Genomic DNA, 21,783 nt, shown 5'->3' with positions numbered 1-21,783 from the left:
CTCGGTAACTTTTAATAAACAGATGAAAGAGCAATTGACTGCATGACATTGAAGTGGGACATGAGTTTCAAGTGAAGAATTCTTTAATTATAATGCACTATACAGCTCCCAAAACCACAATGAGACATCGGACATTCCCAACGCTATATATATCCCCAGGGAAGCCCCGTGACCCACGCCAACCGCCAGGGGTCACGTGACCAACCCCCTAGAGCTGAGGTTTCACACCACGCATGGCTAACCACCGGGACCGCCACAGGACCCACCTCCCCCAGAACCAGAGGCACGGAACCAAACGGGAAGACGAACAAGGCTGCCGGACCTCTTGCATACGTCCCCACACACATGGGACATGCCCAGTAGAGACAAATTCGGGAGCAACCGGGATGGCGGACACCCCCGACGATGAGGCTGGGCCACCTACACTGGCTCGCTATGGTCCAAATGGGCCGGCTTCAACCGAGCTACAGACACAGTCTCACGCCGACCCCCCGTGTCCAAAACAAAAGTAGTGGGCCCATGCTGCAGCACCCGAAAGGGACCCTCATATGGGCATTGCAAAGGCGACCTGTGGGCATCGCGGCGCAGAAAAACATAGGACCAGTCATGAGAGCTGGCGGCACATGGGCAGGAGCCACACCATGGCGAATCATCCGGAGAGGAGACAGGGCGCCGACCCTCTCCCGCAAACGGACCAACACACACGACGGCGGCTCCCGGGACACGAGCAGCCGGAATAAATTCCCCAGGAACAGTGAGCGAGATGCCATAGACTAATTCGGCTAAGGACGTGGGCAAATCTTCCTTCGGGGCAGTCCGAATACCCAGCAAAACCCAGGGCAACTCATCCATCCATTCATGGCCCATGAGGCGTGCCTTCAAAGCGGCCTTGAGATGGCGGTGGAACCGCTTCACCAACCCATTACACTGTGGATGAAATGCCATCGACGTCATTTCCGTTAGTAGGCATTTCGACGTTGTGTCCGTTTGGTTATTTGGCTTTTCGGCGTCGTTTCCGTTCGGTATCTTGGCTTCCACTCCTCCGCTTCGGCTTCTCGCCCTTCGACGCCCTGTCTGGGTACCCTTGCCATTAGCGTTTGACCTTTCACAATTCTGGCAGGGCAGAGTGACGGCCTGGGTTGACCCTTTCTGATGTGCTCTTCATGTGACAGAAGCTGGAAGTTTATGTGCATTGCACTTCAAATTGGGCACAAAATTATACAAATAATCCATAGGTAGTGAGAGTCATGTAACCATAGTTTGCAGAATAAGAATTTTGCTCCATAACCTCTCAGTAGATAGTTTGCTCTAAGCATTGATTAAAAGAAATGGGATAGAGGCTGAATTGCAACGTATTCACCTGCAAAAACATGTACCATTCTAATTTTAATTCTAAAATTTCATCCTCTGGGGTCTTTCACAGTAATTTGAATTCGAGTTACATTGCCTAGATAATTGGTAATTTCATCCAAAGAGAAATGAATGAGAGAGCTGACACTATTGATAGAGTCCACTGCACCTTGACTCAGTCAATGTGATACAACGGGGCATTTCTTGTCTTCAGTGGCCAATACCATTTTCTGCCTAATGTTTGCATAAACTCAATATGTGGAGATTGTGGCCCTCTGCCATGTGTATTCAGGCATGCTCCCCCATTGCTAATAGTGTAATGATCTTGCAGCAAACTGGTCATTTCTCGTAGTAAGAAATAACTGCAGATGCTAGTAAAATCGAAGGTAGATACAAAATGCTGGAGTAACTCAGCGGGTGAGGCAGCATCTCTGGTGAGAAAGAATGGGTAACGTTTTGGGTCAGTACCCTTCTTCAGACTGATGTGAGGGGAGAGGGTGGGACAAATATAGAATGTAGGCAGAGACAGTCAGACAGGTAGGAGAACTGGGAATGGGGAGGGGATGGAGAGAGAAAGCAAGGGCTATTTGAAGTTAGAGAATTCAACGTTCATACAACTGGGGTGTAAACTACCCAATCAAAATATGAGGTGCTGTTCCTCCAATTTGCGCTGGGCCTCACTCTGACAATGGAGACAGAAAGGTCAGATTGGGAATGGAGGGAGGAGTTGAAGTGCTGAGCAACCTGGAGATCAGGTCGGTTATGACAGACTGAGCAGAGGTGTTCAGCATGTAGGTGGAAGGGAAGGAGGAGAGGAGAAATAGGTGTGTCCAGGTGGGGTACAGGAGAGAAGGGGGAGGTGGGGGGGGGGGAGGGGTGAGGGGCAAGAAGGGAGAGGGGAAGGTTTTGTAGTTATCTAATGTTGATATCATCGGGTTGGAAGCTACACAGGCGGTAAATGAGGTGGTGTTTGGGGCTGCTTTTTGATCACCTGATTCATTTTGATAAAGTGATTAATCATGAATCATTTCTTGGCAAATTTACCTTTATTTCACGAACGTAAACCTACTTCAGACTGATATTAGGTAAGATCTAGAAAAACATACGTTGCAGTCAATGATGTGCACAATTGTGTGACGGAGAAGCCAGCAGCACTAAAACATCTTTCAGATTCAACTGAGCTGCATCATCATGAGTGCTCTGTACACTTCTTCAAGTGTGCTTGGGTGTTTCCTGCCACAGGCTGTGAGGCTGCTAAACAGTCACTCCACCTGATTCTGCTGCTTTGCATTGACAATTTAATAACTCTGGCACTGGCCACTCAAATCAGCTGCCCTGGACATTTTAATGACTGTTTTTACTGTATTTTAATGTTGCTGTTTTACCTGCTTTTTAACTATTTATACTGTTTCATCAGGGACTGGATTGTTTTTACTGTTATTATGTGTGAAATGTTGAAGTTTCATGTGCGATGCTCCGGTATTCCCTGGGAAACATCTTCTCATTTTGCACTGTACAATTGTTGCTTTGCAAGATGACAATAAAGATTGATTGATTGATTGATTCAATGTGCTTTACAGGACAGCCATTTCACGCTTCACCATCTTCAAGATGTCTTGTGGGTTTAAATATAACTCCATTGGCTTCGGCTTCTTGCCATTCTTTCTGGAGAGAATGACATCGAGCTCTAGTTTGCTTTGCTTCACAGTGAGCTCAGCTTGACCATTATCTTCTTCACCAGTGTCATCAATGAATTCATCATCTTTGTCTGAGAAACATCTCACAATTATCGCAAGATCATTGATTGTATTCAATATATTGGCATTATCTCATAAGAGACAACGGAATGGATTTTCCTTACAATCAAGTAACATAAAAATTAAAAATAAATAAATAAAACATATTTTTTTTAAAAGCACAAACTCAGAAGTCCATGACACAACATAGCCCCACAGTGGCACCAAAGTTGAGGAAGGTACCATAGTCCAGCCAGCCTCCCCGCCGATCTTCCCAGATGTTCACCCATGGTCGGGGCCTCCCGAGCACCCGCAGTCGCCGCCACGGGCGGCCCGATGCTCAAGCCCTCACGCCGGGATGATGGAACACTGACGCCGATCATTTGTTGGTGGGAACACAAGTCAGGAGTTCTAGGCCGAGTCATGATCCATTGGATCATCCAAGTACCTGAGGAGGGCGGGAATGCCTTGGTTCCTTCTCTGCTCATTCCTGGCGTGAACAGCTTCATGCAGTTTTCTGCCAGTATTGGTCCAGATTGGTCAACATGAAATCAAATATCTACTCAGTTTTTACTAAGTTGCAATCACATCGTCCAAGGGCAAAGATACTCATTTCAATCAAATCCAAACTTTCAGCTGACTCACTGCTGGCTGCAATTCAATTTCAGACGGGAATAGATGTCTGGATGAAAGCTCACTAAGCACTGTTGGTACGACGTCCTTCAGTTCCCAAATCTGCCTCAGCATTGAACTCCAACATGTTGCATCATCAAGGGTCAATGCTATTTCATTTTCTTTTTGTCCTCATCATCAGACTCCTCAATCTTCTCTTCTTCATTGATGTCATTGTCTTCAATCTCATCTTCATCACCGTCAGCAGGCGTGTCACATGGCCCCTTGTACAGCACATGAACCACAGCTAAGCGAATGCCACTCCAAAGACACAATCTTTGACCGAGCTTCTGAAACTGGCTCCAACAGTGATCGTCCTGACTATAGATTAACGTCAAAAGTTTCAGGTTTATCAATGATCAGTTTTAGTCCTTTATTGACAAGCATTGACCACTGAGTCAGATCATCCTGAGGCCAAAGTGCTTGTTGCTGTGATGTAAATTGAGACCAATGTCACTTAGATTTCATTTTGAGGTCCATTGGTCTAAAGTGAATGAAAATGAATGAATTAATTAATACGTTTATTGGCCAAGTATTCACATACAAGGAATTTGCCTTGGTGCTCCACCCGCAAGTGACAACATGACATACAGGGACAGCTAGGAATGACACATAGAGCATTAAACATTAATAATAAAACATTATTGATTAAACATGTGAATTAAATAAAATGCCAGAGAAAAAGGAGGCTACAGATTTTTGATTATTGAGTAGAGCTACTGCTCGTGGTAAAAAGCGGATGTCGTGCTTGGTGGCTAAGCCAGACCATGATGGAGAAGGTGAGGACAGACTCTACGATGGCCGTATAGAATTGGACCATCATTGCCTGTGGCAGATTGTGCTTCCTCAGCTGCCACAGGAAGTACATCCTCTGTTGTGCCTTTTGGACTGTGGAGTCGATGGTGGCCCCTCATTAAGATCTATGGAGATGATGGTTCCCAGGAACTTAAAAGACTCCACAGATGTGACTGTGGTGTTGTTGATGGTGAGTAGGATGAGGGAAGTGAGAGCTCTCCTAAAGTCTACAATCAATTCCACTGACTTAAAAGCATTGAGCTCCAGGTTGTTGCGATGGCATCAGGGCGCCAGCTGTGACACTTCCTGTCTGTAGGCAGATTCCTCCCCATCCTGGATCAGTCCAATCAGGGTTGTGTCGTCCGCAGACTTGAAAAGTGTGCAGGATAGAACTAGTATACAGGTGATCATAGATTGGCTCGAAAGGTTGGCTTGACTCAGTGGGCCAAAAGTGCCTGTTTCCATGCTGTATCTCTAAAAACTAACTTGGTTGGCTCTAGGCCATGGGTAGGTTAGCAGAATAGTTTGATTCTTAATGATCTCAGAACGCTATCAGAGTTTGCAATCAATGAGGAAGAAATAACAGGACATGTTCCTCACCTAGCTTTCCCAAAATATTTAGGCCTCTTCAAACAACCTTTCGAGGCCTTTTAACCAGGCTTCTCTTGCTATTCTTTGGATTCAGAACAGAGCAACACCATGTGCGCAGCCTGAATCTTCTTATTGTTAGTTGCAGAAATATATTAATGATTGGAAATCATTACACAATACTGATTGAGTTTTTTATGGCGTGACCAAAAAGGTCGATGAGGGCAGGGCTATAGATGGTACACAAAATTGCTGGAGGAACTCAGCGGGTGCAGCAGCATCTATGGAGCGAAGGAAATAGGCGACGTTTCGGGCCGAAACCCTTCTTCAGGGCTATAGATGTTGTACACATGGATTTCAGTAAAGCATTGGACAATGCACGGTAGACTGCTCTGCAAGGTTAGATCACATTTAATGAGTAAATGTGTGATTTACTCAGCATGGATGGTCTCCAATTGGAGGTGTGGCTTCGTATTCCACATCTGACACCATGTTGAGTAAATCACACATACTCACAAATATGGTACGACAATATTTATTGAGTGACGTATACAACACTCTAGCATGTTACTCCTATCGTGCAGCTGTGCTGACGGCAGCACATGCTGGGTTGCGATAATATGAATGGTGTGGTAGGAGGCGGAGCTTATAATAGTAAAGCACTACATCGATTACTAAGTAAAGTAAATTTGAATATCAATGGTTACAAATATTTTAACTGTAAGAAACAAACCAAATCTTGTTAATAATAATCAGGAAAACTATTAGATTGCCATTAAACGCCATCTGTTACATCAATGGGGAGAGGATTCAGAAATCAGTGGTGCAAATGGAATTGGGAGTGCAGGTGCAGGATTCCCAATATGCAAGTTGAATCTGTAGTGAAGAAGCCGAATGCAATGTTAGCATTTATTTTACGAAGACTAGAACATGAAACTAGGGATGTAATGCTGGGGCTTTATAAAACACCGATCAGACCACGTTTGGAGTATTGCGAGCAGTTTTGGGCCGCATATCTGAGGAGGGATCTGTTGGTGTTGGAGAGGGTCGGTTTACCAGAATGATCCCAGGGATGACTGGGTTAACATATGTGAGCATTTGACGCCATTGTGTCAGTATCCACTGCAGTTTACAAGGATGAGGAGGAACCTCATTGAAACTTATGAATAGTGAAAGGCCTGGATAGAGTAGATGTGGAGAGGATGTTTTCACTAGTGGGAGAGTCTAAAAAAGAGGGCATTCACACATTCTGAGGATGCACCTTTAGGAAAGAGATGAGGAGCAATTTATTTAGTCAGAGGGTGGTGAATCTGTGGAATTAATTGCCACAGACAGCTGCGGAGTCTGTCATTTGATATTTTTATGGCAGAGTTATTCCCTTATCATGTATCTATACACTGTAAATGGATCGATTGTAATCAAGTATTGTATGTTTGCTGAATGTTTAGCATGCAAACAAAGCTTTTCACTGTGCAAGTGACAAGAAACTAAACTGAACAGAATTGAACTGAATTTAATTGGTAAGATGTCAAGTGTTAGGAGAATGGGGTTGAGATGGGAAGATAGATCAACCATGATTGAATGGCAGAGTAGACTTGCCTAGCCGAATGCCCTAATTTTGCTAGTGAGCAAAATTAGAACACATGGTATTGGGAATAGGGTACTGACATGGATAGAAAATTGGTTGGCAGACAGGAAACAAAGAGTAGATATTAACGGGTCCCTTTCAGAATGGCAGGTAGCGACTTAGTTGGGTACCGCAAGGCTCGGTGCTGGGACCGCAGCTATTTACAATATACATCAATGATTTAGATGAAGGGATTCAAAGTAACACAGCAAATTTGCAGATGACACAAAGCTGGGTGGCAGTGTGAACTGTGAGGAAGATGCTATGCGAATGCATGGAGACTTGGACAGGTTGGGTGAGTGGGCAGATGCATGGCAGATGCAGTTTAATGTGGATGAATGTGAGGTTATCGACTTTGGTGGCAAGAACAGGAAGGCAGATTATTATCTGAATGGTGTCAAGTTAGGAAAAGGGGAGTACGACGAGATCTGGGGGTCCTCGTTCATCAGTCACTGAAAGTAAGCATGCGGGTACAGCAGGCAGTGAAGAAAGCGAATGGCATATTGGCCTTCATAACAAGAGGAGTTGAGTATAGGAGCAAAGAAGTCCTTCTGCAGTTGTACAGGACCCTAGTGAGACCACACCTGGAATATTGTACGCAGTTTTGGTCTCCAAATTTGAAGGACATTCTTGTTATTGAGGGAGTGCCGCGTAGGTTCACGAGGTTAATTTCCGGGTTGGCGGGACTGTCATATGTTGAAAGAATGGAGCGACTCGGCTTGTATACTCTGGAATTTAGAAGGATAAGAGGGGATCTTATTGAAACATATAAGATTATTAAGGGATTGGAGACCCCAGAGGCAGGAAACATGTTCCTGATGTTGGGGGAGTCCTGAACCATGGGCCACAGTTTATGAATAAGGGGTTGGCCATATAGAATCAGATGAGGAAAACTTTTTTCACCCAGAGAGTTGTGAATCTGTGGAATTCTCTGCCTCAAAAGGCAGTGGAGGCCAATTATTTGGATGCTTTCAAGAGAGAGTGAGATAGAGCTCTTAAAGATAGCGGAGTCAAGGGATATGGGGAGAAAGCAGGAACGGAGTACTGATTGTGGATGATCAGCCATGATCACATTGAATGGCGATGCTGGCTCGAAGGGCCGAATGTCCTACTCCTTCACCTATTGTCTATTGTCTTTTGTCTGTTGTCTATTGCTCCCATGACGTTATGGACTATAATATCCTTCACAAGATGGATTCAGCCATCCCTAGCAGGTCTGGACAATATGTCAAAAGGTCAAAGGTATCAAAGGTATTTTATTAGTCACATTCACATACACCGAGGTGTAGTGAAGTGAAATGCTTTTTGCCATTTTGCAGCACACAAAAAAAGAATACAGACATAACACCAATGAGAGTCTTAAACACAAAGAACATCCCCCCACAATGGCTCCCACCATGAGGGAAGGCACAAAGTCCAGTCCCCAACCCCAGTTCACCCATAGTCGGGCCTATTGAGGCCTCCACAGTTGCCTCTACGGAGGCCCGATGTTCCTGGCCGTTCTCGCCGGGTGGTGGTGCTCCGGCGTCGGGAGAGTCCTCACAGGGGCATGGGAACCCTGGAACGGCCGCCTCCGTACTGGAGGCCGCGGCTTCCGAAGCCGACAAGGCCGCGCCGGTTGGAGCTCCACAACTGGCGATCTCGTCGCGAGATCCCAGGCTCCCGGTGTAAAGTTCGGCGCCGCCGCCCGCAGCTGGTCGCTCCACAGTCCCGCAGCTCCGCGATGTTGTTCCCGGCGGTCTCAGCCAGGAAAATAAATATTTTATTTTCCTGGCTGAGATTGACAAACATAATAGACCGCAAGCAATAATTGTGGCAGTGTTTTAATCCATAAACTTAATTAACAAGCTTGTAGTGCAAGCATTCACTGGAGGCTTCCAATGTATTTTCATAGTAAAATACATCATTACTGATTGACTCTCTGCAAATATAAGGTTTCTCTGCAGACATTCAATTTTAAAGTAGGATTTATAATGCAATGAATTTCTATTGAAGTGTGTGGAGGATTGGTCTATTGTAGTTGTGCAGTTGTGCGTCAGTTGGTTTGGCCCCAAGTTGAGAAAGATAGGTCATCAAGTCAATCATTTTCTCCACGGGGGATGGTTTTCCGATTTGATAGCACTGTCTGTCAATTTAATGAAGATTTTGATTGCTGCTGAATGAACCAAGAGACAAAAAAGGATAAAAACTCTCATTTAAAAAGAATGAGAGTAATTTCACAGGGTATTTAGACCAAGAACACTCGTAATTAAATGCAAAATTGAGAATTTGTGTCAGATTGGGAAAACACCGTTGGGAGCTTGGTTGAGTTTCCTCCAAACCTCCTGCGGCAGTAACTACTTTCCAGCAGCTTGGAAGTTAATGTAGAATTAATAAACTTGAAATAGATTAAAAGTTAGGAGAGTGATGCGGAAATGTTGAGGACGGGAAGTGGTAGGATTGAGAAGGAGAAAGTGTAGGAGGTTGAGGAGAAGCAATAATAGCAGGGATTCAAACATTTCATCGCCCCCCAAAACCCCACCCATAAAATATCTTTGGATTTCTGCTTAATCTTATCTTCCAGAGTTATCTCTTGGCCACTTTTCCCCTCCTGCTTTTCTTCTTAAGTATGCTCCTCAGTCTCCAAAGCTCATCCAGGGATACATTTGATCCCAGCTGCATATATCTAACCTATGCCTCCTTCTTTTTCCTCACGAGAGCCTCAACTTTACCTTGTCATCCAGGTTTCCACCTGTCCTGCCCTTCAGTCTAAGAGGAACAGGCATGCCTTGAGCACTTGTCATAACACCTTTAAATGCATTCCCACTTTACGGACATCCCTTTGGCTGCAGCAACCTAATCCAATCAACTTTCACAAGTTCCTGTCTAAAAGCATGAAAGTTGGCCTTACCACTATTTAGAACTCGGCCCAACCTATCCTTTCCCATATCTATTCTAAAGCTTATAGAACTGTGTTTGTTGGAGCCGAAAGGCTTGTCCATCATCAATCCAGTCACTCAATTTCCTGAGAGTAGGTCAAGCCTTTTGTCCTGTCCTTTGGGTCCTCTATATATTGCCGAAGGAAACTTTCCTGAGCACATTTGACAAATTCAATCCTGTCTAAGCCTTTGGCACTATGGCAGCCACAGTCTAAACATTCACAGATTTTAACCTAATATGTTCTCAGTAAATACATTTGAAATATGTTCCCAGATCTGGACACTTGCGAATGTCAAGATACACATTGGTTAAGAAATGACAAAAAAAAAGAACATCTTGTGAAAAATACTAAGATTGAAGGTAGGGCTCGGCAGAGCTGTTGCCTCATAATGCCAGTGACCATAGTGCCTTCCTGACCTTGGGTGTTTTCTGTGTGGAGTTTGTATGTTCTCCCTGTGACTGCGTGGGTTTCCTCTGGGTGCTCCAGTTTCCTCCCACATCCCAAAAACATGCAGGTTTGTAGGTTAAGTGGCCTCTTTAAATTGCCCCTAATGTGTAGGAAGTCGATGAGAAAGTGGGTTAACATAGAACTAGTGTGAATGGCTGATCGATAGTCAGCATAGATTCAGTGGGCCGAAGGGCCAGATTCTATGCTGCATCTTTCAACTTTAAAAAAGCTTGACACTGGAATGATCCTAGAGAACTCACAGTAACCTTGCCCACTCGCACTCACAGTAACCTTGCCCACTCGCACTCACAGTAACCTTGCCCACTCGCACTCACAGTAACCTTGCCCACTCGCACTCACAGTAACCTTGCCCACTCGCACTCACAGTAACCTTGCCTACATCTCCTCTGGCCCTGCCTCTTGCAAGGTCTCCATCCCTAGCTCTCGACTTCTCCATATCTGCTGCATCGTTTCCAAGATAAGCCTTTCCACTCCAGGCTAATCATGACATCCGCTTCCTACAGTGAACGTGGCTTCCCCCCTGCTATTGTGAATGGAGTCCTCACCCCTATCTCCTCTATCTCACCTCATCTGCTCTCGCTCACCCTTTGTCCAGACGCAACAAGTCTCATATTCTGCCATGGTATGAACATTGAATTATCCAATTTCAGGTAATACCCCCTCACATCCACTGTCATTCCTATGCCCCACCCAACCCAACGTGCACATTCTCCCACCATTTCTCACTCCCCCCAGTCATCTTGCTCCTTTCCCTTCCTTCATTCCCAACACTCATCTCCCATCTTTGAGTCATTTCTATTTTATCTTCTCTCTTTACTCTTCCTCGAGCCACCTTCCACCCATGTTCATCCCTTCGGCTTTACATTTCAATTTCCGCTTCTCTCCTTATCTGACACTCTCTTGTCATCTTTTCACCTCTATTAAGGCTTTCACCTTTTCAGCTTTTATCACTTACCCCACACACCTGCCAAAGAACTCATCCCCCTCTCACCTGTATCGAGCTATTAGTTGCCAGGTATGGTCCTGCCAAACCTCTCTTTTCCAGCTTTCTCCCCCCTACTGCAATCAGCCTGAAGAAGGATCTCGACCCAAAACATCATTTATAGGGTCCACCCACATATGCTGCCTCCAGCAGTGAGTTCCTCCAGCTCTTTGGGATTTGCTCAAGATTTCAACATCTACAGTTTCTTGTGCCTCCATGTGTGTTGCTGATGTTTGATGAAAGAGGCTTCACAATTGTTCTTTGGACTAATGTACAGAAGGCTGTGTAATGAATACATGCTTGATCCAATTCACAAATAGGTCACAGAGACATAGTCATGGAGCACGGAAACTGTCCCTTCAGTCCATTGTGCCTGTTCGAACCAAGATGCCCCATTTATACTAGTCCCATCTGCCTGCGTTTGGCCCAGATTCCTGTAAACCTTTTCCAAATGCCTTTTAAATGTTGTTACAGTATCTGCCTCAATTACCTCGTCTAGCAGCTCCTTCCATATACCCATCACTATCTGTGTGAAAATTCACAATAGGTCTTCCTTTGTTGATATTGGACAGTTTCACTTTAATTGATACAACAGAGTATGTCTAGTAGTTATAGATCTATGGAAAACTGAGCAAGGGGCTAGTTTTCAGTGAGGAAGAGCTGACAAAGCAATTATAGATTGTCTGTTGTCTATTCTGGTTTGTTTTTCTGGCTCTCCCCCTTGGTTAGGTGTGATGTCTGAAAGAAAATGCAGTACTCCAGGTCAATAACATTGTACGGAGAGAGTTTATCCTTTATGGGCAAAACATAAAGTGTTGGAGAAACTCAGTGGATCAGGCAGCATCTGTGGAGCGAATGGACAGGCAATGTTTCGGATCATCTTCTATCCATTCCCTTCACAGACACTGTGTAAAGGAGGAACTGCAGATGCTGGCTTACACCAAAGCTGGACACAAAATGCTGGACTAACTCAACGGGACAGGTAGCATCTCTAGAGAAAAAGAATAGTATTCAGTATTCAATATTCAGTATTTACTATAATGTCATTTTAACTACTTACATACACAGATGAAACAGAAATTTGTTTCTCAATCAGTTCCCGTCAGTGCAGTTAATAAAAACAGAATAAATACATATAGCTTTAAAAATTAAAATGACCATATCTAAAATAAATAGCCTAATAATTGAAATAAAAACAGCCATTCAGACCGAACAGTGGCTTTGCTTTGACAGGTGTCTAGCTGTCAAAGCATGAGCGAGGTTAGATGTGTTGGTGTGTGATATATGGGGAGGGGACACAGTCCGTTAACCAGTCTTATTGCCTGTGGGAATAGGTGTCTCTCGAAAAAAAAAGAACAGGTCTGATGAAGGCACTCTACCCGAAATGTCACCTATTCATTTTCTCCAGTGATGCTGTCTGACCTGCTGAGTAACTCCAGCTTTGTGTGTCTCTCATCACAGACACTGTCGGATCCACTGAGTTCCTCCTGCTCTTTGATTTGCTTAAAACTCCAGCATCTGCAGTTTGTTGTGTACGCACGATCATTCATGGTGGTTGCCTAGATATAAAGATCAGTGATCCATTCTCCTCTTCAATTATATTTTATATATGCCCGTGACATCTCTATGAATTTAAAATTCTTTAGATTTCCAATGCTTCTAATTCTTAATGGTTCAGGAAGTACCCTGGTCTCTTCCCTACCGACCCAAAATGGATGATCTTGCAAATTATGACCTTTTTGTATTTGTATTTTAAATATTCACTTTATCAAATAAAATCCCTTTTGCCCATAACTCACTATTGCGCTTATGGGGACGACAGATGGCACAATGGGCTAAGTGTTCGGCTGGCAACCGGAAGGTAGCCGGTTCGAATCCCGCTTGGAGTGCATACTGTCGTTGTGTCCTTGGGCAAGACACTTCACCCACCTTTGCCTGTGTGTGAATGTGTGTGAGTGATTAGTGGTGGTCAGAGGGGCTGTAGGCGCAGATTGGCAGCCACGCTTCCGTCAGTCTGCCCCAGGGCAGCTGTGGCTACATAAGTAGCTTACCACCACCGAGTGTGACTGAGGAGTGAATGAATAATGCGATGTAAAGCGCCTTGAGTATTAGAAAGGCGCTATATAAATCCCATCCATTATTATTATTATTATTATTATTATTATTATTATTATTATTATTATTATTATTATTATTATTATTATTATTATTATTATGTTGTACTGGCTTGTACCTGTGGATCCCTACCACATCAACTCAGTGATCTACTCAATTCACTAGCCCATCACAAATTGATGTAGGAGTCTGCTCACCAAGGCTGTCATTAAGGATCCTTGACTGTCATCTCTGCACTGTGTCCCCTGGTGTTCAGCCGATTTCTTAATTAAGATTATCATTTATCTTCAATTCGATTTCTTGGGTTTTGAATTCTGTTAAAGGTCTCCTTGGAGGAATTTTAACTACAGCCTTCAAACACATTAGAAATAATGTCTATTGATTTTCTCCTCATCATCAATTTATTAATATTTTAAAAGTTCAGTCAGCTACATCAGACATGAGGTACCCATTATAAATCCATTCTGCTTTACGATAATCTATTGATATTTTTCAAGGTGCTTCGATAATTCACCATCCACGGCAGACGTGGGGAATAGGATGATGTAGTGCCCATTTTCAGATGCTCAATGTGTACAGTTTTATTGTACATGCATTTAATTACACCATTGGCTCATGTTGTGCCAATCAGGAAATTAGACATGGTATTCTATGTGTAATCTGTAACAAGGCTTCCCATACTCCAGCTTCAGATGTCATAGAGTTATAGATTGCAAATTGTCAAATCAAGTCAAGTTTATTCGTCACATACACATACGAGATGTGCAGTGAAATGAAAAGTGGCAATGCTCGCGGACTTTGTGCAAAAAGACAAACAAACAAACAACCAAACAAACTACAAACATAATGGAACAGAATCACATATTCTTTTACATATTAAATATTGTGGGTGGAAGGAAAAAGGGAAAAAAACAGCAATTTAAAAAAAAGCAGTAGAGTGGTACAGTAAAGTTAGTCCCTGGTGAGATAGGAGTTTACAGTCCTAATGGCCTCTGGGAAGAAACTCCTTCTCAACCTCTCCGTTCTCACAGCATGGCAACGGAGGCTTCGGTGCGGACACGGTGAGCTGAAGGGCCTGTTTCCGCACTGCATCTCTAAACTAAACTAAACTAAACTAAAGTAGCTGCATCCACTGGCTGCTCATTCCATATACACACCACCCTTTGTGTAAAAAAAGTTAACCGTCCGTTTCCTATCTTTCCCCCCCCTTCCCCCTGTTGTGTAGACTGATGGGACTGAAGGCTGATAAATCCCCAGGGCCTGAAGGTCTGCATCAACCCACCATGTCTGCACCGACCAGCGATTCCCGCATATTAACACTATCCCACACACACTAGGGACAATTTTTACATTTACCAAGCCAATTAACCTACAAACCTGTTCGCCTCATGTTCCAAGGAATAAAGTCATAGCCTGCTCAACCTCCAGCTGCACCTCAGGCCCTCGAGTCCTGGCAACATCCTCGTAAATCTTCTCTGCGCACTTTCCAGCTTGACGACATCTATACTCTAAAATGTGCATCTATTTATGTAATTATTTGCATAATGGACAATTCTACTCATGGCAATATCAAGCCAAACTCCATCTTGCAACAGTTTCACTATTTAACGTGGCACGCTGTTGAGACTGAGAGATTTAATCGAGCTGCACTAAACTGACTGCAGAATGTGCAATCAGCTTTCTAAATCCACAAAATGTGCTCTCTCCAACAGGCAGTGCTTTTAGCTGCTGTGAAATAGATTCTATGGAAATCAGCGGAGTTTCTGCGAGCTCTCTGTAACTGGGTAATAATGAGAATCATGACTTCAGTGCTGGAGGCAAAAACATTTCAATCATCAAAGAGTCTACTTTCAAGAAATCTTAATAAAAATTGACTCCTAACTGGACCCCTCTGACAAATAATGCATTTTCATGGAAGGTTTTCCAATGCTGTCATCACTAGAATGTGTGATATTCTGTGGCAGGGCATTTGTCTGGCTCCTGGGCCAACACTAGTACATCCAAGAGCTCAAGGTCAAATTGGCTCTAAATGTCCTTGACACAGGATCATTCCCAGCAGGTACAGCAGAGCTGTGTTACATGTGTTACATACGTGTGTGTATTGGTATGTGGATGCAGATCGCGGTTCGGTCGATCCTGCTCGAGGCGTTCCAGGCGAGTGCCCTTGAGTGGCCAAAACCTCCTGTGACCTCACGGCGACCTTGCAGCGACCATGGTTGGCGGGCAAGGTCTCCAGAGGTTGCTGTGGAGGTCTCCTAAGTGGGACAGGGGCTTGATGGGTTGGAAGACTGATAAATCCTCAGTGCCTGATAATCTGTATCTCAGAATACTAATAGACGTGGGCATGGAAATAAGGGATGCATCAGTTGTTATCTTTCAAAGTTCTAAAAAGTAAAGAGTGATTACTGACACTATACCAATAACCTATGGCACAAAATTGTGCCCTTGGACAGTTTCTCTGCAAAAACCAGAAATATGTGGCTATCAATGGGCTACGTTGAGGCACATTTCCAATAAATGAGGCTCTTTTCCTTTCAATTTTGGAAATGTGCTAATGAACCATGATTGCTCTCCAATCCACTTCATCTATCTGCCTTGCGGAGCTCTAATTACATGCTAACACATTTGTTACTTGTGCTTCTAATCGAGCGAGGAGGGACAACCACTGCAGTGATTGATCAAGTGAGCATTATACTTAGCCCGATTATTAAACCAAATTAGCAATTCCCGATTTGTCTTGTTCTCTTTAAATTCACTAGCACTCTAAGCAAGTCATTAAATACATGCTCAAGCACTGCGCAGCTCAGAATTGCAGAGATTGTTTTATTGTGTTCTGTTTATTGGCTTCACCTTAATGTTGACATTTTGGGTGATAACGTTTTTGGAGCCATAAACAGTGCTTCCCTGGGTCTATTACAGTTAAATCAAGTGCAATTAGCATCCTATTATCAATGTCATTATCATTCTTATACTAGACTGTGCTGACGAACAACGCTATGATTGAAGCAAATGGCTTTCTAAAGTAATCCTGACAAATGAATTCCATTGATCACTTCAATTGAAGGCAATAACATGAGACCAGATGGATTGTGGAATGTGATCATTACATGTAATTGATTGACTCACACGGTCATTAATTTCATCATTGTTTGAATAGAATTTGGGCAGTAATCCCTTCTGGCAGCGTTGCCATTCAATTAGATCACAGCTGGTCCAAACCTCAGATCTATATTAGTCTTATATATTTTCATAAAGTTGAACAAGTGTTTCTCAAACAAGTAAATAATCTAAGATGAAAGGTAAAGTGGAGGAAAGCCAATTCCTCCTTCAATAAGCATTGTTGAGTTGCCACATTACCTGAAGGTATAGCCTTAAGAAGGGTCCACCCTGAAACTTCATCTATCCATGTTCTCCAAGAATGCAACCTGATCAGCTGAGTTACTCCATCGTTATGTGTCTTTCCTTGGTTCTCACATGTTCGCTGAGAGCATTCACTCATCGCGTTTTGCTCAACCTGCCATCTCTCTCTAGTTTGTCACATCCCTGGTGACATTTTGGGTTGAGACCCTTCTTCGGACATCTGCTGTTCCTTGCTGCATGTCTTCCAGAACCTTGGCTTTGCTGCTCCAAAGTTAACCAAGATCTTGTCTCTTCTATCTCTCACCAGCAGAGCTATCCCCCTCCTCTGCCACCTGCCTGTCCTTTCTATAGGATGTATAACCCTGAATATTAAGTTCCCAGGCCCGATCCTCCTGCAGCCACGTCCCAGTAATCCCCACAATGTCATATCTACCAACCTCTAACTGAGCCTCAAGCTCATCCACCTTACTTCTTATACTTTGCGCATTCATATATAATATAACGCTCAAATTGCATTCGGCAGCATGAAGAGTTAACTCTGTCAGCATAGCTGACATTATTGCAGAGTGTATGGATTAATTTCAATTATGATTTTTAATGAGGCATGGCTCTGACTACAAGCTTCTGTCTATCTCCTTTCTCAGTTGTCTTTGACACCAAATGACAGACATCATTTATCATCCAAATGAATGACATTTCTGGAAGTTCTAGCTGATGAGCTGCGAGTGTTGAGAGCCCCCAATACGGAAATAAAACAGTGATGTTTAACACCAGTGTTCAAAGTCCATCAGTAGTCTGAGCAAAGTTGAAAAAGGGTTCAAGGGATTGTGTTATAGGGTCCGATGAGGTGGATTCTTTAGGTGAAGTTAAGGAGAGGGAGAAGGAATGGAGAAGATTCTTTATACCATGGACAAAGTTTCTGTCTGACCATGGTCAGGACAATTAAATGCCACCTGGTTAGCATGCAACAAAATCTTTTCACTGTACACATAACAATAAACTAACATTGAGAGTAATGTTATCCTATCCTATTATCAATGTCATCCTGACATTGAGAGTAATGTGTTCAGTTCTGGGCACCATGATATAAGAAAAATGTTGTCAAGCTGGAAAGGGTGCAGAGAGGATTTACGAGGATGTTGCCAGGACTCGAGGGTCTGAGCTGTAGGGAAAGGTTGAGTAGGCTGGGACTCTATTCCTTGGAGCGCAGGAGGATGAGGGGTGATCTTATCGAGGCATACAAAATCATGAGGGGAATGCAGATCAGATAGATACACAGAGCCTCTTGTGCAGAGTAGGGGAATGAAGGGCAAGAGGGTATAGGTTTACAGTGAAAGGTAAAAGATTTAATAGGAAACTGAGGAGTAACTTTTGCACACAAAGGGTGGTGGGTATGGAACAAGCTGCCACAGGAGGTAGTTAAGACAGGAAGTATTCCAATATTTAAGGAACAGTTAGACAGGTACATGGATAGGACAGGTTTGGAGTGAAATGGACCAAACACAGGCAGGTGGGACTGGAGTGGCTGGGACATGTTGGCCGATGTGGGCAGGTTAGGTCATAGGGCCTGTTTCCACACTGTGTCTGAAACTGGCAATGGGAATTTTGTGATCCCAATTTGTGATCCCAGCTACAAAGACAGACGTGTACAGCAATTCGTTCTTCCCCCGCACAATTAAAGCATGGAATAATCTCCACCCAACTATAGTTACCCAACCAGATGCAACTAAATTTAAAGTAGCTCTTTCTTCCCAATAACCCTTTCTGGCTTAAGCCCTCCCTTCACCCCCTCCACAGTTTAAATTCCATTTGGAATATTTTGGAGGACCAAGAAACCAAGAACCAAGAACCAAGAATAAACAATTTTGTGGGTTAAGTATTAAAGTAAACTTTTTGAGCTGATCTGTGGGCTTTATATACTGATCACTTGATGGTGGACATCTTGGCAGCTGCAGGCTATTTTTACCCAGTGATGTGATGACAGGAGCCACTGCTGTGTCCCTGGTGGATGGCAAGAAGCTTGTTTTTCTTAATTGGCTGCACCTCCCGTGGACTTGCCACGACTCAAATAGTGGATAGAGTCGGAACGAGTGACAGCACATGAGATAGAAATAGAAATTGAAATAATTTAATTGCCACACAACCAAGGTCGGTGGTATTTGGGTTGCCAGCAGCGGTACAATAATAAAGAACACAAACACATTAAAATTTTACACAAACATCCACCACAGCATTCATCACTGTGGTGGAAGGCACAGAGCTTGGCCAGTCCTCCTCCATTTTCCCCCGTGGTCGGGACCACCACCCTCCACAGCCATTGCTGCGGGCGTCCAGATGGTAAGGGACAAAGTCAAAGTCAAGGTGAGTCCAGGATCGGCTCTTCCCAACCAGAGACCGCGGCTTCAGGCTGGTGTAGGCCGCAGGCCGGCGGTCAAAGTACTTGTAGGGGGCGCTCAAATTAAATGTTTCAGTGAAACACCACACTAGTTGTCCACCATGCATTAACTTTCTAACTCCACTCAACCCCATTACAAAACGATAAAGGACACGCAAATCGGAGTTTTTTTTCTCTAAATGTAAGCAAGTAATTCTAGCCAACTAGATAAATTATAGGGCGCGGAAAATTACTGGCAGAGATGTTCCTGTCAATGTTGAAATAACTGGAACCTGCCTTTACTTCAGAGGCCATAAACTGAACGCTACAGAGCTGGGCTTCACTGGAATTCTTGAGTTGACCCAAGACCCTGGTTACTTGTGCTGCCACATCCTCGTGCTGCACACTCGTTAAGAAGTGACAACTCTACAGCATCTCCAGCCAATTAAGAAAACAATACAATACAATATTTATTACATGTCATTTGAACCTCAGTGAGGCTCAAACGAAACTCCGTTTTCCACAGCCAAACAAACAAAGACAATTTCCTACAGACATACACACAATTCAATTTACAGAAACATCCATCACAGTGAATCTCCTCCTCACTGTGATGGAAGGCAAAGTCTTTTCTCTCCCCTGCTCTCCATTTCTCTCCCGATGTTGAAGCCCCAGGCGGGCGATGTTAAGTCCCACGGCCATTTTAGGCCGCGCCAGGCGATGTACGGCCCCGCTCCCGGTTTTAAAGTCACGAAGTTGGAGCCCCCGGCGGGCACTGGAATGTCCCGCGGCCATTTAAAGCCGCGCCGGGCGATGTACGGCCCCGCTCCGGGTCGTTACAACCCCGCGACAACCAGCTTGCCTTCCACCAGAGTCTCAGCAATGGCCCGTATCATCACCATCACATTGTAAAAACAGCATGTACCCATCCGCGTCTCAAGTGAATCAGAGTGCAGGAGAGGTTACTGGTCTACAGAAGTAATGGGACAGAAAGTTTACGAAGGGATAAGAGACTAAGGTCAGGTAAAATCTAGGACCTATGGAGAAGAGGGGTGGTGAATACCAAACTAAAGGTGTTATATTTGAATGCGTGTAGTGTATGGAACCAAATAGATGAGCTTGTAGCGTTGTCCAAAATTGGCAGGTACGGCGTTGTGGGTATTACGGAGACGTGGCTGCAAGAGGATCAGAGCTGGGTGCTGAATATCCAATGTTGCACATCCTAGCAAAAAGGCAGACAGCTGTGCAGAGGGGGTGGGGTAGCTCTGCTGGTAAGGAATGAAATTTGGTTCTTAGCAAAGGGTGACATAGGATCGGATGATGTAGAGTCCTCTTGGGTAGAGGTAAGAAACTGCAAGGGTAAAAAGACCCCAATCAGAGTTATTTACAGGCCCTTCGAACAGTAGCCAGTATAGTAAGACCTGAGTGATCTCCTGGACAAGTGTCGATCGCCTGGATTGGGGTCGGAGAGGAATTCCCCGGATTTTTTTCCCGAATTGGACCTGGGTTTTTATCCGGTTTTTTGCCTCCCCCAGGAGATCACGAGGTTCTTGGGGTGGAGAGGGGTGATAGCGGTATAAAGGGGAGGGTAGTGTCTTGTGTTCTGTGTCTTGTGTCTACTGTTTGTGGGTAAGTGTGTCTGTTTAGTGTTCAGCCATGAGCGAATGGCGGTGCGGGCTCGACGGACCTGGTGGTCTACTCTCGCACCTACTTTCTATGTTTCTATGTTTCTATAAGGTACAAATTATATCAGGAGATGTAATCGGCAAATGAGAAAGGCAATGTTATTATGGTCATGGGAAATTTCAATATGCAGGTAGACTCGGAAAATCAGGTTGGTACAGGATGCCAAGAGAGGGAATTTGTAGAATGCCTACAAGATTGTTTCTTCGAGCAGCTTATAGTTGAGCCTACAAGGTAAAAGGCAATTCTGGATTTAGTATTGTGTAATGAATCAGATTTGAAAAGGAAGCTTAATCACGCCATTGTAAATCTTCTCTGTAACCTTTCCAGCTTGACAACATCTTTTGTGTAACTTGGTGCCCAGAACTGAACACAATATTCTAAATGCGGCCTCACCAACGTCTTATACAACTGCAACATGACCTCCCAACTTCTATACTCAATACTCTGACTGATGAAGGCCAAAGTGCCAAAACCCTTTTGACCACCTTATCCACCTGCGACTCTACCTTCAAGGAACAACGCACCTGTACACCTAGATCCCTCTGCTCTACAACACTCCCCAGAGCCCTACCATTCACTGCGTAGGTCCTGCCTTTGTAACTTCCCAAAGTCCAAACCGCACATTTCTTTGTATTAAATGCCATCAACCATTTCTCAGCCCACCTGGCCAATCGATCCAGATCCTGCTGCAATTTTTCACAACCATCTTCACTATCTGCAAAACCACCCACTTTGGTATCATCAGCAAACTTGCTAATCTTGCCCTGTATGTTCTCATCCAAATCATTGATATAGATGACATACAGTAACGGGCCCAGCACCGAACCCTGAGGCACACCACTAGTCCGAGAAGTAACCTTCCACCATCACCCTCTGCTTCCTTCAATGAAGCCAACTTTCTATCCATTCAGCTATCTCTCCTTGGATCCCATGCGATCTAACCTTCCAGAGCATCCTATCACATGGAACCATGTACACAACATCTACAGCTCTGCCCTCATCGACCTTTTTGGTCACACCTTCAAAACGCTTAATCAGATTTGTGAGACACGACCTCTCACGTACAAAACCATGCTGACTGTCCCTAATCAGCCTTTGCCCATCCAAATG

This window comes from Amblyraja radiata, chromosome 26, assembly GCF_010909765.2.
Source record: "Amblyraja radiata isolate CabotCenter1 chromosome 26, sAmbRad1.1.pri, whole genome shotgun sequence".
Taxonomy (NCBI): domain Eukaryota; kingdom Metazoa; phylum Chordata; class Chondrichthyes; order Rajiformes; family Rajidae; genus Amblyraja; species Amblyraja radiata.
Note: the sequence above shows the minus strand (reverse complement) of the source record.